This window comes from Macaca mulatta, chromosome 8 (assembly GCF_049350105.2).
Source record: "Macaca mulatta isolate MMU2019108-1 chromosome 8, T2T-MMU8v2.0, whole genome shotgun sequence".
In the NCBI taxonomy this organism is placed as follows: domain Eukaryota; kingdom Metazoa; phylum Chordata; class Mammalia; order Primates; family Cercopithecidae; genus Macaca; species Macaca mulatta.
The window spans coordinates 77,096,473-77,115,000 of NC_133413.1; positions in this window are offsets into that span (position 1 = coordinate 77,096,473).

An 18,528-nucleotide genomic window follows, 5' to 3' on the forward strand; every position below is an offset into this window, starting at 1 on the left:
GAGGTTGCAGTGGGCCGAGATCAAGCGACTGCACTCCAGCCTCGGTGAGACTCTAACAAAAAAAAAAAAAAAGGGAAATTATTAGTAAAAAGAAATATAGAAGATAGTTTCAAGAAGCCTAATATGCAAATGAAAATAAAGGCATTTCAGAGAGAACACACCACAATAAGAGAAAAAGAAAAAAAAAAGTTTCCCTTTCTTTTCTTTTCCTTCTCCAAGCTGAAAAAAAGACTTGACATTTCAAATAGCAGGGGCATACAAAGTGCCAGACAGGATTAATGAAAAATTACAGTTCTTTAGGCAAATTCTGGTGAAATTTCTAAAGATGAAGAAAAAGTCATACAAACTTCTAGAGAGAGACCAGGTTTCAAATTACTTAAAAAGGAAAGAGAATCAGAAAGGTATCATATTTCTCATTGATAGTATTAGAATCCCAAAGGAAAAAAAATACTATTTAGAGATTTTTGAAAGAAGAAAATTAAGATCCAAGAAGTGTATGTCTGGCCAGAATATCACTTATAGGGAAGTCAAAGAGCCTTCCCATTGACAGACCCCCCACCACCACCAACTTCCCTCATTTTGCCTGTGCCTGAGCAAGTAATAAACTTTGAGTATCTTGCAGTTATGGCTCTGGTGTGGTGCCTTGACAGGGACACATTCAAAGAGAGAAAACAACAAGCTCAGCAGTGGCAGGGTCAAACCACAAAAGAAGTCAAAGAAGAGCATTTACAAACATAAAATGACTCAGAGTTTACACCAACCATATACCTTTTTCTGGGGAAATCACTCAAGGCAGAACACTTCAAAAGAAAATTAAATCTAAATAATAAATTCATTGTAAAAGAAGATAAAGTATACAGAAACAATAGAGATCAATGAATCTAGTAAAATATGTAGTTATATCTAAATGCCTAGTGATATTATATTTACATAATGTAAGAAAAACAGCACACTTCTCAAGAGCAGAATAGAAACAAAAATACAAGGCAAAACACTCTTCAAAGTGCTGAGAGAAGAGAACTGTCATTCTAGACTTGCATTTTCAATTAAACTATCTTTCCTTAACTGGAGTAAACTAAAAACATCTTCAGATAAACAAAAACTGCAAGTTTGCCATCAGCAGAACTTAATGAAGGAATTTTATAAGAATGTACTTCAGGAAGAAAGAAAACAAACCCAAAATAATTTTTTTGATTCATGTAGCTTCTCAGCAAAAGAATTTTTAAACGACAAGAAGGAAAAATCAGCAAAGATATTGGTAAATATCGAAACAAACTGATAAATTGAAACATATTATTTGTAATAATAATGATGTCTAATTTGGAGAAAAAAAGATAAAACTAAAATACTGGCCAACAATAGTAAATAATTTGAAGGAGGATAATCAAAGTTCAGTATCTTCCCATGTTCAGTAGGCAGTGTTAAGATATTGACTAACCTTAAACTTCATTAAGTTAAATATAAAAGGAAAAAATCCAGGCCAGGCACAACAGCTCACGCCTGTAATCCCAGCACTTTGGGAGGCCAAGGTGGGCTGGTCACCTAGGTCAGAAGGAGCTCGAGACCAGACCGGCCAACATGGTGAAACCCTCTCTCCACTAAAAATACAAAAATTAGCCTGGCGCCATGGTGCATGCCTGTAATCCCAGATACTCAGGAGGCTGAGGCAGGAGAATTGCTTGAACCCGGAAGACAGAGGTTGCAGTGAGCTGAGACAGCGCCACTGCACCCCAGCCTGGGCGACAGAGTGAGACTGTCTCAGAAAAAAAAAAAAAGTCCAGAGAAAACTTTGAAAAGAAAATAAAAACAGTATGTAACTTCTAAACAATTAGAGAGAAATAAATGTGAGAATAAACACAAATTAACTATCATTGAAAATAAATAAAGAGATAAAGGAGACAAGCAGGACAAATAAAAAGCATTAAGTTCAAATTCAAATATATACTAAATTCCAATGATTATTAAAGGATTAAACTTTCTGCTTAAGAGATAGAGACTGTCAGGTGAATTTTTTAAAATCCAGCTACATGCTGCTTACAAGAAACATATCTAAAATATAAAGACAGAGAAGTTAAATTTAAAAAGAAAAAATAAGCCAGGTCCAGTGGCTCAGGCCTGTAATGCCAGCACTTTGAGAGACCAAAGCAGGAGGATCACTTGAGCCCAGGAGTTCAAGACCAGCCTGGGCAACAAAGTGAGACCCCATCTCCACAGAAAACAAAAACAAAAAATTAGTTGAGCTGGTGATGCACAGCTATCCCAGCTACTCGGGCGGCTGAGGTGGGAGGATCATTTGAGCCTCGGAGATCAAGGCCGCAGTGAGCTATGATTGTGCCACTGTACTCCAGCCTGAGTGACACAGCAAGACCCTGTCTCTAAATAAATAAACAGAAAAAATATATTCCAGGAATATACAGAGAACTGAGTACCATAAATCAAGATGTGCAGGAAGTGGTGAAAGTAGTACTGGAAAGGAAGGTATAGCCTTAAATACTTACATATTTAAAAAAACAAAGTCTGAAAATTAGTGAACTGAAGTCAAGCATGTAGAAGTTTAAAACAAAGAATAACCAAAACATCTAAGTTGAGAGAGGATTAATACAAGAGCACAAATAAGATAGAAAAGAAAGATATAATGGAGAGTATCAATTATGCCAAAAAGTGGGGTTTTTTTTGTTGTTGTTGTTGTTTTTTTTTTGCAAATAATAAGACAGAAAATCCTCTGGTAAGATTGATCAAGAAAAAAACACAAATGGCAAAATGATATAAGGAATGAGATGGTGGCTATAACTACAGGTAAAGAGAAGTTTTCTTAAAGGAGACTATTATAAAAATTTTATGCCAACTAATTTGAAATGTTAGAAGAAATTACTGGGCGTGGTAGCTCACACCTGTAATCCCAGCACTTTGGGAAGCTGAGGTGGGCGGATCACGAGGTCAGGAGATCGAGACCATCCTGGCTAACACAGTGAAACCCTGTCTCTACTAAAAATACAAAAAAAGTTAGCCAGGTGTGGTGGCGGGCACCTGTAGTCCCAGCTGCTCAGGAGGCTGAGGCAGGAGAATGGCATGAACCTGGGAGGCAGAGGTTGCAGTGAGCCAAGATCGCACCACTGTACTCCAGCCTGGGTGACAGAGTGAGACTCCATTACACACACACAAAAAAGAAGAAATAGAAAAATTCCTAGAAAAATATATCTTACCTAAGTTGTTTTGAAAAGAAGTCAAATGACTTCATCTTTTAAAATGGCATCAGAATGTTAAAATCTATTCACAGTAAATACCAAGCCTAGATTTTATATGTGAATTCTATCAAACTTTCAAGTAACCAGATGTTCCAATGTGACACAAATTACACCTCTTTCAGAAAAACAGGAATACTTATCCAATGCAGTTACTATAACACTTATATCCAATCTAGACAAGGATAATACAAAAAGAAAAAATTACAGGTCCACCTTACCCATGAACATAGATGCAGAGATACAAACCAAATGTTAGCAAACCAAATCAAGCAGCATTTTCAAAAGATAATACATTGTGATTAAGCTGAGTTTGTCCCACGATGCAAAATTTATGAAATGTATAAACAGAATTTACTGCATTAACAGATTAAAAGAGAAACCCATATGGTAATTTTCATTTATACAGAAAAGTTTTGATAGTATTCAACACTTATTTGTTATTTAAAAAATCTCTGCAAACTAGGAGTTAAGTAGAATTTCCTCATCCCATACAGGGCATCTACTACAAACCTATAGTAAACATCATTCTCCACAGTGAAACATTAAAGAAGGATTCCTCTTTAAGGGTTCCTCTGAAAAGCAGAAATAAGACAAGGACACCTACCATTACCCATCCATTGAACTTTATACTGTTGATTCTAACAACTGTGGTAAGATACGAAAATTCAAAGGTATAAGGTTTGGAAATGAAAAACCAAAAATACCATTATTCGCAGATATTATTTTTGTAGAAAATACATACAAATAAATTATTAGACTTAATAAGAGTTTAGCAAGGTAGATGAACATAAAATCCATATTCAAAATCATTATTCAAAATCAATTGTACTTTTTCACACCATTAACAGTTAAAAGCATAGCCTATTAAAAGATATAATTTATAACAGAAACAAATATCTAGGGTACCTAGAGGCAAATCTGAGAAAAGCCATGCAATTCCTTTATGGAGAATTATTGAGACATTAAAGAAAGCCTAAATAAATGGAGAAATATATCATGTTAATATATAAGAAGATTCAGTAATGTTGAGATGTCAAAACTTCTCCCCAAACTGATGCAGATATCCCAATAAAAATCTCAACAGTGCTTTTTCAGGAACTTAAACCAACTCTAAAATGTGTATCAAAGAACAAAAGTCCAAGATTAGAAAAGGCATTTCTAATAAGAAGAATGAAACAGCATTTTCCCTACAGGATAGCAAGACTTATTAGGAAGTTATACTAATTGAGACAGTATTGGCATTGATGCAGAAATAGACAAAATAATGAAACCGCATAGAAAACTAAGAAACAGAACTTTGTATATGTTAAAATGATATATGACAAAGATGGCATTGCAAGTTATTGGAGGAAAGAATGGGCTTTTAAATAAATAATACTGCAGTGACTGTTTATAAAGAAATAAAAAAATTGGATCCCTATTTTACACAAAATAAAAAAGTCAGTCCTAGATATATTCACGTGTAAAAGATAAAACTTAAGACATTTTCTAAGAAAGAAGGATAATACATTTATGATCTCAGAGTAAAGAATATTTATTGTATAAGACAGAAAAATCACTAATAAAAAGTTACTTTACGCAAATGTGACTATATTATAATTTTTTTTTTAAGACAGAGTCTTGCTCTGTCCCTCAGGCTGGAGTGCAATGGCATGATCTCGGTTCACTGCAACCTCCACCTCCCGGGTTCAAGCGATTCTCCTGCCTCAGCCTCCCTAGTAGCTGGGATTACAGGCATGTGCCACCACGCCTGTCTACTTTCTGTATTTTTAGTAGAGACAGGGTTTCACCATGTTGGCCAGGCTGGTCTCGAACTCCTGACCTCAAATGATACACCCACCTTGGCCTGCCAAAGTGCTGGGATTACAGGTATAAGCCACCATGCCCAGCCAGACTATACTATAATTAAAAACTGTTGTCCATAAATGATTTCTATAAAGTTAAAAAGTAATCCACAAACTGGAAATCTGTGTGTGTGTGTGTGTGTGTGTGTATGTGCGTGTGTGTACTATAGAGCTCCTACAAACTAACAGGAAAAGAGGAAGAAAATGAAAAATAGTCAAAGGACTATAGAAAATAAATATATCACAAGATGTTAATTTCACTAGTAATCAGAAAATGCAATTTAAAAAATGTGTTTCTTTTTTTTTTTTTTTTTTTTTTTTTTTGAGACAGGGTCTCTTCCTGTTGCCCAGTCTGGAGTACAATGGCACAATCACGGCTCACTGCAGCCTCAACCTCCTGGACTCAGATGATCCTCCCACCTCAGCCTCCCAAGTAGCTGGGACCACAGGCATGTGCCACCATGTCCAGTTAATTTTTAAAATTTTTTTTTGTATAGACAGGGTCTCCTATGATGCCCAGGCTAGTCTCCAACTCCTGGGCCCAAGCGATCCTCCACCCCTGGCCTCGCAAAGTGCCAGGATTACAGGCATGAGCCATGCTGCCCAGACAAGACGCCATTTTTTTAATCCACAGCACAGGCAAAAAATTTAAAACACTGATACTATCCGAAGTTGGCAAGAGTTGAAACTGATACAGTCCTTTTGGGGTTTTCTTGGTTTATTATTTTATTGTATTTTACTTTTTATTTCATTGTATTTTGTTTTTTATTTCAATAGGTTTGGGGGGAACAAGTGGTGTTTGGCTTCAAGAATAAGTCCTTTAGTGGTTATTTCTGCGATTTTGCTGCACCCATCACCCGAGCAGTGTACACTGTACCCAATGTGTAGTCTTCTATCCCTCACCCCCCTCCTACTCTTTCCTCTGAGTCCCCAAAGTCCATTGTATCATTCTTATGCCTTTGCATCCTCATAGCTTAGCTCCCACTTATGAGTGAGAACATACAATGTTTGGTTTTCCATTCCCTGAGTTACTTCGCTTAGAATAATGGTCTCCAATGCTGTCCCGGTTGCTGCGAATGCCATTATTTTGTTCATTTTTATAGCTGAGTAGTATTCCATGGCGCATATATACTGCATTTTCTTTATCTACTTGTTGATTGATGGGTATTTGGGCTGGTTCCATATTTTTGCAATTGCGAATTGTGCTGCAATAAACATGCATGTGCAAGCATCTTTTTCGTATGACTTCTCTTCCTCTGAGTAGATACCCAGGAGTGGGATTGCTGGATCAAATGATAGATCTACTTTTAATTCTTTAGGAATCTCCACACTGTTTTCCATAGTGATTGTACTAGTTTACATTTCCACCAACAGTGTAAAAGTGTTCCCTTTTCACCACATCCACACCAACATCTATTTTTTTTTTTAATTTTTTGATTATGGCCATTCTTGCAGGAGTAAGATGGTATCGCATGATAGGGTCCTTTTGGATAATAATTTTGGAGTGTTCATCAAAACTAAACGTGGAGTACCCTTTAATCCCACTATTCTGTTACTCAGGTATCTATCCCAAAGATGTACAAAGATATACAGTATATGCAAATATGTGCAGTACAACAGCGTAAGAATAAGGATGACTCTAATGTCCACCAATAGAGATAGTTAACAAAATTACAATGTATTCACATTATGGAATGCAATGCAGTTATTTTAAAATTTAGTAGATTTAAACATATTGATACTGAAATAGCTCTAAGACATTGTCAGAGATCATAATGCTCACCAAATGTTGTATTTACTCCTGTTTCTAACACCTCTTGCACTTAAGCAAGTCCACATGATTAGTTCTGGCCAATAGGCTTAGAAAAAAGGTAACACGTATCATTTCTGGGCTGAAACAGCAAAAAGCTCATAGCCTTCTCTGCAGTTGCACCTCTCCTATGACAGCAACCAAAGAGGGTGCAGTTTTTAAAAGTGAAAACTGCAAAAGCCTAGGACCCTGAATAACTCTGTGAAGCAGAGATGACCCCTGACCAATCCATAAAATACGAATAAGAAATAAATTTTAAGTGTGTTAAAACCACTGGAATTTTGTCATCAATTTGTTACTGTAATACAACCTAGCCAAACCTAATTAATATTTATTGTTAAGGGGTGGGGGAAAGCAAATCACAGGAAAAAAAATTGAAAAGTATGATCCTATAAATGTTTTCTAAACTATACACGTGTGTACTTTCTTATATATGAATGTAAATCTCTCAAGGGTTAACAATTTTCATCTCTGAGAAGCGGAAGTCAAAATCTTAGGGAGAGAAGAGATAAAATGATAAGGAATTCCATGCTTCTAGACTGCCTGAATTTTTCAAAAGCACATTTTATGCATTGCTTGTATAGTTAAATATTTTCTAAAGAAAAAAGCCAGATTGTTTCTTAAATATAATCTAAGATTGCTTCCAAATTTTCCAACATTTCACATGTACCATCCCCATCAACATCTCCTTTCTACTCTCCTCTCTTCCTCACACTGGAGAGTGGAAAACTCCAGACTAAGAGGCTGGCTCTTCAATATAAACAACTCGGAACCCCAACTGATAGCCTTTTCAATGATGCTGTGTGAGAAACAAGTTAGCATTATTACCTAACAGTTTGCATCACTTTTCTGACAATGCCTAGAATTGGCAAATTAATTAGACTCAGAATTAGAATCCACTCTTGTTTTGTTACAAACATAATTATATCCCACTATCAGAAAAGATTCTTCTAGGCCAAGCTTCAATATTCATGGTTAAAGAAAAGTCTAATTCACTCTCTAATGAAGGATGCCTTGCACAATTAGAGTAAACTGAGGGAAAGTGCATATGATTCTTTCCTAAAGCATCCATTTCTAGAGATGCCAATCCTTCCCACTGATCCTTTTAACACTTTATTCTAAAGTACTCTTCTCCTAGGTTTTCTGCTATTTTCCTACCTTACGCACTAAGAGGTCTGTAACATTATCAGCTATTGCAAAGGAAGCTTTGGGCAAAGTAAATGGAGAAGTCTTTTTATCTTTTTTTAAAAGGTTACTTGGCTAAGCAGGTTTAATATTTTTCCTACATAATAATGTAATATATTTTATGGGATATGTAGTTTACTGAGGTACTTTATTCTAATAATCTACGACCACCTTTACCTCTTTAAAGTTCCTTCTGAAAGACTTCAACAATAATTCACATGCTATTTTAGGTATTTTTCTTTATATAGACTTCCATGGAGTTAAGCTAATGGTCTTTTGACTATTTTTGAATACCACAATCTGGTTGGGATCATTTGCATATGAGATATTTTTAGAGAATAGTTTGAACCATAAATTTTAAAACTCCAGTTCTATTAAGCTGAGATTTTGATAACTCAAAATGAAGGAAATGTGAATGCCTGAAGACACCTCCAAAATAGTAAAATAGCAGATAAACCAATCTGCTATTTAAAGGATGTAACAATCACATTCAATACCAAGTTCAATACTAGTAATAAAAGCTAACATGTAACAAATACTTTCCATGTGCCAGACATGATGCATATATTATCTTATTTAATCCTCACAATAGGATGAAGAAGATATTGTAATTTTTCTTCAGTTTACAGATAAGAAAAATGAAGTCTATACAATTTAAATATGTTGATCAGTGTAGTAGTTTGCTAGGGCTGCCCTAACAAAGTAACACACACTGGGTGGGTTAAACAATAGAAAGTAGGCCAGGCGCAGTGGCTCACGCCTGTAATCCCACACTTTAGGAAGCTGAGGCAGGCAGATCACTTGAGGTCAGGAGTTCAAGGCCAACCTGACCAACATGATGAAACCTCATCTCTACTAAAAATACAAAAATTAGCGGTGCATGGTGGCATGTGCCTGTAATCCCAGCTATTTGGGAGGCTGAGGCAGGAGAATCACTTGAACTCAGGAGGCGAAGGTTGCAGTGAGCCAAAATCATGCCATTGCACTCCAGCCTGGGTAACAGAATAAGACTCAGTCTCAAAAAAAGAAAGGAAGGAAGAAAGGGAGGGAGGGAGGGAGGGAGGGAAGAAAGGAAGGAAAGAAGGAAGGAACTTTCTCATATTCTAGAGTCTAAAGTCCAAAATCAAACTGTGAGCAGGGTTGGTTCCTTGTAAGGACCATGAAGGAAGGACCTGCTCCAGGCCTCATTCCCTGGCTTATAGATGGCTGTCTTCTCCATGTCTTCACATCATCTTCCTTCTTAAGTGTGCATGTTCAAAGTTCCTCTTTTTTTTTTTTTTTTATTTTGTTTGGGTTTTAAAAATTAGTATTATTGGCGGACATGGTGGCTCATGCCTGTAATCCCAGCACTTTGGGAGGCTGAGGAGGGTGGATCACCTGAGGTCAGCAGTTCGAGACCAGCCTGACCAACATGGAGAAACCCCATCTCTACTAAAAATACAAAATTAGCCAGGCACAGTGGCACATGCCTGTAATCCCAGCTACTCAGGAGGCTGAGGCAGGAGAATCGCTTGAACCTGGGAGGCAGAGGTTGCAGTGAGCTGAGATGGTGCCATTGCACTCCAGCCTGGGCAACAAGAGTAAAACTCCGCCTCAAAAAAAAAAAATTATTATTATTATTATTATTATCTTAGAGATGGGGTCTTGCTCTGTTGCCCGGGCTGGAGTGCAATGGCAAATGTCAAAAATGTTGCATGAAATAGGACAATTTTGAATTCATAGTTGAGCTTTCATGAAAGGAAAAAATAGTTTCAGAGACCAAAAGCAAAGAAAGAACTAAAAACTAGAGAGGATGCTACAGCAGTCCTGGGAGGGTGGAAAGGATGGGTGCTGATCTCCAACACCTAAGGAGTTGGATTTTACGGCTCATAGGAAAAGATCTCGGGCCACATGAAGTGGGAAATTAGAAACAAGATCCCCAAATAGGTCTAGATGAAAGAGTAAACTAAAAAAATTTAAAAATCCAACCAGTAATGGAAGGAAATTATAATAAAGAAGCTTAAAGGGCATAACCTGGATTGGGTATGAAAAAAATATTTTACCTATGCTTGAGATGATGGATACCCCATTTACCCTGATATGATTATTACACATTGCATGCCTATATCAAAATATCTCACATAACCCATAAAAATTAATTTTGAAAATGTTTTAACTCAATTTTGCTATGGGCTCCTTCTCATGTGGGTTGGGTTTAGATTTATATAACCCAAATGATCTAGGAGCCCCTAAACCAAGTTATTAATTTTTTAAAAAGGTTTCCAGCTAATGATGAAGCAAATTCAAAACTTCTCTGAGAGGACATGTCCTCAATCCAGATTACATAGGATTCTCACAGATAAAGCCTTGCCAAAAACAAGTGCATAATTTGAAACTACCAAACACATGGAAAATCAATCAACATATGCAACAAAAGCAGTATTAGGCCCTCGGGGTCTTTAGATAATAGAGCTAACAGATGGAGACCATAATACATGTTCTAAGTAAAGACCTAAAAGACAAACTTAAAATATGCAAAAAGCCCAAGATACTATGTGAAAATAACAGACCTGAAAACAAAACAATTAGAATTTTTACAAATCAAAAGTATAGCGTGTTCATTACAAGTTCAATCGATTATTTCTTTCTTTCTTTCTTTTAGAGGCAGGGTCTAACTCTGTCGCCCAGCTTGGAGAATCATAGCTCACTGCAGACTTGAACTCCTGGGCTCAAGCAATCCTCCTGCCTCAGCCTCCTGAGTAGCTGGGACACAAGCACATGCCACCACACCTGGCTAATTTTATAAATTAAATTAAAACCTCAATTACTTTTGCACCGACCTAATTTCTTTTTCCGTTTTTTTAAAGAGATGAGGTATCACTATACTGCCTAAGCTGGTTTCAAACTCCTGGCCTCAAGCTATCTTCCCATCTTAGTCTCCCAAAGCACTGGGATTACAGGTGTGAGCCACTGCACCTGGCTCTCAGTAGATAGTTTACAAAGCAGTTAATATAAATACGAAGGGAAAATCAGTGAAATGGGAAACTGACCTGAGGGAGTACCCTGAAGACAGCACGCAGAGACAAAGAAAACAAAGGTCTAATGTATTTATTTATATTCCAGAAAAAGAAAACAGAAATGGCAGGGGAAATACTCAAAATGAGAAAGACTAATAATGTTAGTGAAAGACATAAACCCTCCAATTCAGGACAGAGAAATCCTGAGTATGATAAATACAAAGAAATCCACAGTTAGAACTATTTTGGTGAAACCACAGAACCCGAAGACACTGCGAAGACCTTGGACGAAGCCACAGAGAAAAGAGAAGTAAGAAGACACTGAGACATAGTTTTGGGTGCAAAATGTTTATTAGGGATCAACTCCCAGGAGAGGAAAAGGGTGGAAGGAGGACTGAGCAGAGGGAGAAATCACCCTGTGATGCGGCCTGACAAGGCCTCAGCCAACCCAGCAGGGAGCTCAGAGGAAAGGGTGACCTTTCAGAGCGCCCTGCACTGGGCTGAAATGGCTGGCCAGGCCTGTCTATCCCTGCCATGCTCAGTTGCAGAAGGCAGGTATTCCATAGACCATGATTTCAGGGGAAGCAGCCCTCTGCAACTGAGACAGACCTGAAAAGAGCTGCCAGGTAGAGGCTGTGTGACGGTCACAGTCCTCCCCATCTGGACAGGAAGTTGTCCTGGAAGAGGGATCTGGGAGGCAAATCTCTGCATCTAACATAGGAGTTATCTACATGGAATGACAATTCAACTGACAGATTTTTTAGTAGCAGCAATAGCAGCAAGAAAACAAACCAAAATAAAACAAAAGATAATGGGATAATATCCTCAAAGAACTGAAAAAATAAATAATAACTGGCAGCCTGGATTTCAAATCCAGCCAACTTACCATTCAACAGTGAGGGTGAAATAAAGCCATAGGAACAAAGACTACAACTGTTTACTACTAATTGACCCTCACCAACAAAACTACTAAAAGATGTGTTTCAGGATGAAGGAAAATGAACCAAAAAGGAAGGACCAAAATGTAAGGAGTGATGAGCAAAGAAATATATAACCATATGGCCAAATTTAACTACATAAAATAGTGTTTTTAAGATGATTAATCTGTAGTGCATAAAACAACATGGAGCTAAAACTCAAGAAAATAGTAGTGTGTATGAAAAGAGTGCCGTCAGAGTTAAAGCATTCAAAAATTCATATATTTGATAGGAGAAGGGTAAAGTTGTTTAACTTTAGATTTAAGTCAATTATGCTGTTAACACTCGAAGGGTCACCCCAGAAGGATAAAAATAGAGTGTTCAATTTCCAAACTAGTAGGAAGTTAAGGTTAAAATGTAAAAGAAAACTCAAGTGAGCTATTAAAATGCAGGAGCAGAGGAAAAAATAGAAATAGAAAAGTCCAGGTAGACAGATAGCACAAAATAAGATAGAAATAAATTCAATACATCAGTAATGAAAATAAATATAATCTAACTGTACTAATTTAAAGTCAGATATTGGCAGATTTTACATAAAAAACAAATCAACAAAATTCAGATATATGTTGCTTAAAGAGACATATAGCTAAAGCAAAAAGATGCAAAGAGGTTGAAAATAAAAAATGAAAAAAGATGTACCATGTACACACTAACCACGAACAACATAGCTATAGTGTCATCGAAAGCATTTTTAGGAATAAAGATGGTTGCTATGTTATAATAAAAAGATAAAAGGAAAATATCACCAGGAAGATTCAGCAATTCAAAATGTTATGTTTTTAATATTAGAGCATCAAATATAGAATGGGAATTTATAATCAAAGTAGAAAGTTTCAACACATCTTACAGTAACTGATAGATCAAGAAAACACAAAATTAGTAAGAACATGGAAGATTTAAATAATAAAGTTAAGAAAATACCATTGTGATTATGTCTTCACCGGTGTAAAACCTTCCATGACTCCCTATTGCCTATAGTATCAAATTGAAATTCTTCTTCTTGATCCTAAAGTTGCACCACAGTTGGCACCATCCTGACCATTTGCCAAGCTTATTTCTTACCTGTCCCCAACACAAATCATCTATTCTAGGCAAATCAAACTGCTAGTGAACCAGAAAGAAGAAGCTTTATGATGTAGTGTTTATGTTCATGGACTCTGAGATTGGACTGCAAAGGTTCAAATCCTGATTCTACCAACTATTAACTGCATAGTAACTTAATAACTTAATCTTTATGACCCTCAGTCTTCTCATCTATAAGATGAGGATATTGATAACATCTACCTCTTAGGCCTATTGTGAGGATTTATACAGACAATCGGTGCCTGACATATTACACTTGCCATAAGTATTAGCTACACACCTTTATTCACATTGTTACCATCTACTGGAATGCTCCTTTCCTTCTCCTGTCTATTAAAACTCAGGCTCAAAAGCCAACTCAGGATATTCCTCTTTAATAAAGCCTTCATCAGTTACTCCCTACAGCCTTCATTTATCTCCCTCTCCTACAATACAGTAGTTCTTAACCTTGTGAAAGAGGGACAGAGAGTCACCGATGCCTTTGAGAATCTGATGGGAAAAAATCTTCTATTCATAAAAATGCACTTGCATATACACATTTGCATAAAACATCAAGGGAGTCATGTCCCTGTAAAGCTCACCCATGGATCCCCAATTACAAACATCTGACTTCAAGTCTGTGGTTCACCATCACCCACCCTGTTCTGCTGAGGCCATCTTAACAAAAGCACAGACTGCTACATGGAGCTGGAAGAGGCACAGAGAGAAGCTGGTGAAGCTCACTTCATACATAAGGAAATTCACAGAGAAGTAAAGTGACTGGCCAAAGTCATATACAACTGTGGAGTGACAGAGATGGAGCTGGAGGCTGTCCCCTGACTAGCCCTGTAGAGTTCTTTGCAAAAGTGTGCTTGACAAACTAATCTCCAACTCATAGAACTCTAAAACTGAGAAATCATGTTAGCCCATTTTTCAGGTGGGGTGATGATCTCTTAGGGAATTTATCCCCAGGTAATCAGGCCAAAAATCCCAAGACTGATACTCAGAATAATAATTACTAAACATTACTAGTAATGTTTTGTTTTTGTTTTCATTTTTTTTTTTACTTTACTTCCTTGTATTAAAATTTCCTCACTAACTTTCTCTGAAGCAACATCAAACTAGGAAGCACAAACCTGTCCCAATTTTATTATTTGGGGAAGTTAATTCTGAAGCTGTCTTTAAAACTTTTCTGTAACTGTAATAATCAAAGGACATCATCAGTTCTAGATCTTGAGCTAGAAAAGAGATAGTCAATCCACAATGCTTCCATTCTCAGATTCAACTTTATAAACATAAATATTTTATAAATATCTCCTCTATCTTCTTCTCTACGACATTTTGCCAGAACAAGTAGCAAACAATAAAATGGACTATATGCTGTGCATTCTCTCTTTAATGGTAAGCAAAGAAAAAAGAAAAGAATTACAAATAAGTTATAAAACACAATAATCAGCCTCCACATAATTAAAAACTGATTGACATTTGTATAGTCACAGACTCCTTGTGCACACAGGAAGCTGTTTCAATATGTGAAATCATACAGTCAGCCTAGGAAATGAGATAAATGACTCAGAAAGAGGGGGAGGTTTGTACAATGAGATATCCTGGAAAAAACTTTAATCAACAACTAGGAAAGAAAGCACTTTATAAGAAAACAACATGGAGCACCTGAAGGATGGAGGTTTGAAACAAAAGAAAAGGATCATAGAGATGAATTGTAAAGGCCACCTCTTCAAAACCCTTCATTTTCAAGATAAATGAGACCTAAACTTTGTTTCCTTTGAAATTCATAGGCTTTCCCGGGAAGGAAATCCCAGATACACCACAAGAAGTCAGCTTCCTCAGCTACAAATTCACAGTATTTTGGATAATGAGGCAAGGGAAATAAACATTAGGAAATGCCAGGAACATTATTTATACATTCTAAATAAGTTCTGTTTAGGCCTGGGGGAAAGCACCTATGCTAGAATCAACTGGATCTTCTGCATCCCCAAGCGGCCCAGGGAGCTGACAAGACTGGTGCACTCTCAGAGGCTGACAAGTACACAGTGACACCTACTTGCCACTAAGAGGTTCTTCCCTTTGCTGTCTTCCTTTGGCAAGTAAAAACACTTTGAAAAAGAAGTGTAGGCTACAGAACTGACCACATATGTGGTCAGAGTTTTGGTTTTTCTATCCATTGTTTTCACTTTTCATAGATGTATTCTAAAAAATAATGGGTTAATAATGTTTAGAAATAATTCACAGTTAAGAAGGGCCAGGAATTCATGTTTATTAGGCATAGTCACAACTTCATAACTTCCCTGTGTATTCTTAATATTGCTCTAGTGGGAAGTTTAAAAGAAAAATTTGATTGGCAGTTACTTCATTTAGAAAGGATTGATATTTCATACATGGTCTATGACTACAAAGGCAAATTGAAGGCTGCATGGCAACAAGGTTGCTTTCCTTCGGGGAAAGATATTCCGGACTCATCTGCCTCGTCTGGAGTAAATCTACTCTAAAGCAGTTTACAAAAACTGTTCAGGTGTTACTGATTAATAAAAATCCAAAAGGATTTTTTACTCATTGCTTTAAATTCAAAAATTAAAATGCAATTAAAATGATAGATTAATAAGCAGATCTAAATTTTCTGTTATTAGATTCTTCGAGTGCAAATATCCCTAAAATTCTGGAAATTTAGCTTTCCATTTTATATCAGTTTTTCATCCATGTAACTGATCTCCTTATAGAAGTAAAATCTAAAGAGTAATACCAATCTCATTCTCTTAGGATACGATGATGATGTTTTATGAATAAAAACTATCAGTTAGTGGTACTTATTTATCTTATAGGCCATAATAAGATTGTGGCAAATGCAAAAAACTGTATCTAGCAATTTTTGGAAAATAAAAACCATTGTGTCTTTACGGCATTGGAGCTCAGAAAAACAATGTCCCAAAGTAAGGTGCTTTGGCATGCTGAGTACTTTGAGCTGGAGGATACCAGAAGGACCCTAGAAACAAAGCTTCTCTCTGGTCTTCTCCTGCCCTCCTGTCTCCTGGTCCCTCTTTTACCCTAAGGCAGGCCATAGAAATCAGAATTCCTCTTCCCCACAGTGGGTCATAGAAACTAAACATATTTCTCTCAACTTCCATTGCCTTTCTGCATATGAGCTGGTCATAAAGAAATTCTCTGGTCTACCTTGTCTGATAGTAGATCATAAAACCCTTATTCCAGAAGGGGTCTTGCTCTATACTGAGGAGGAAGGAATGCCACACAGAGAGGCCAAGAAGAATCCAAATAGACAGGCCTTGTTGGGTTGTTCCCCTTCAATCTATTACATTAGATTATTTCCTTTGTGTCCAATCCCATTTTTACATGGTTGTCCACTCTTCATTGAATCTAAGCATAAAAATGGACAGTTTTCCCTTAGGTCTTTGGGTCTTCACTGTGAAGGCTTCCGTGTCATGCAAAACTTTGACTGAATAAATTTGCCGTGCTTTTGTCTTGTTAACCTGTCTTTTGTTATAGGAGTGTCAAACATGACAACCCGCCTCCTTTTTTTTTTTTTTTTTTTTTTTTCTTTTTTGAGATGCTCTGTCAGCCAGGCTGGAGTGCAGTGGCCCAATCTCGGCTCACTGCAACCTCCAACCTCCCAGGTCCAAGCGATTCTCCTGCCTCAGTCTTCTAAGTAGCTGGGATTACAGGCGCCCGCCACCACGTCTGGCTAATTTTTGTATTTTTAGTAGAGACGGGTTTCACCATATTGGCCAGGCTGGTCTCAAACTCCTGACCTCAGGTGATCTGCCCACCTCGGCCTCCTAAAGTGCTGGGATTATAGGCATGAGCCACCGGCAGCCATGACCCTTTTGAGGGCTAAGGAACGGTATCACAGCATTTTCACCCCGCAACAGAGTCCAAAACAACTTAAATCAGTTCCAAAAGTCTACCATCATTTTTACTATCCTAAAATCCAAAGTTCTTTGTAGGTGAATGTACAAAGTTTGATCGTTTTTCTATCTGCTTCTACATTAACTATACAAAATGCTATATCTTCTTTGTTCCTCTTTAAAATAAAACAAACTTTTAGTACAGATTTCTCACTAAGACTGAAATACATAAATACAAGTTTTGTCTATGATTAAGAAACTTTTTTTCCTTTAAGTACTTCCAAATTAAAATTACAAATCAGTAAAAATGAGCCATGTGAAAATAATGTAAGCATTTCAAGGGCCCTTTTCTCCTATTTTATCAAATTACTGGCACATTGAATTTCCCAGACAAAAATACTTTTATAAACTATGTTCACAACAGGATTAAAGAATGGTTGAATCATCCCTGACAATTTCCGCTACCAAAAAGAGGCAACTGAAAAAAGAGACATTTAGAAAGTAAATCTAAGTTAATGTGGCATCAAAGAATGAAAAAGAAACTTCTTACAAAAATGTTTTACTGACCAACATAGTTATGTTTTGAGGGAACATGAAAGGTATTGCTTTCATGGCTTTAACCTTCTTGTTCCTGTTTTGGGAAAAACTCTCCCTTCCGGGTTCACTTTACAATAATTGATACAAAAATATAATTGCTGCTTTTTCTGCCCTGCACCTCACCTCACTTTTGCCTTTCTTGAGGAATGTTCTTAAGGCTCTAGAGAGATCTAAGATGGAAAATAAGAGTGGGAAAGAAATACTTGGAAAACAAGCATAACGAGGACTATCATGACATGTGACTAAAACATAGTTGTTTGGGGCCAGATCATGAACATCCAAGACCAAGAACAGTCGCTATTCCATCAAGGAGAAAGGAGAGTCTTTGAGAAGAGTGATTTGGCCAGATGCACAAAAGGTAAAGCTTCAGGACTGCCCTGAAAAGAATATGGAAGCAGGAAATGTTGGGATGCTCCTAGGATGGTTCCCAGGATATCAGTCAGGGCAGCAAACAGGCAGTAGGTAATTTAAGAAAGATAAACAAAGAATACTTGCAGAGACGTGGGCAGTTTAAGGAAACTAACAAAGAACGGTAGTGCTGCATTAGCAGAGAACTATAATCACTCCTAGGCCTGCAGCAACCAAGGGAGCAGCTAGAGGAGCAGGAGGAGGATGGCTGCGTGGACAGGGCTACCTGATGGGAGCTGTGGCCTTTTGATGGACTTCTGATGGCAATCTGTATACATGCCCTCACTCTCTTCACACCTTCTGATCTTCTCTCACTGCCCCTGCTGACCAAACCCAGTTGGAAGCCAGGGACAAAGTGGAGAAAGAATATGGAGAAGCAGATGAAAGAGATCCAGTCTAGGAAAATAGTGGCAAAGTCATGGCAGTGGGAATGGAAAAGGTATAATACAGAGATAAACCAAACAAAACTTTTACATTGATTGGATTTGGAGATAAGAAAAGTCAAGGATGATGTCATAGTTTCAAGCCC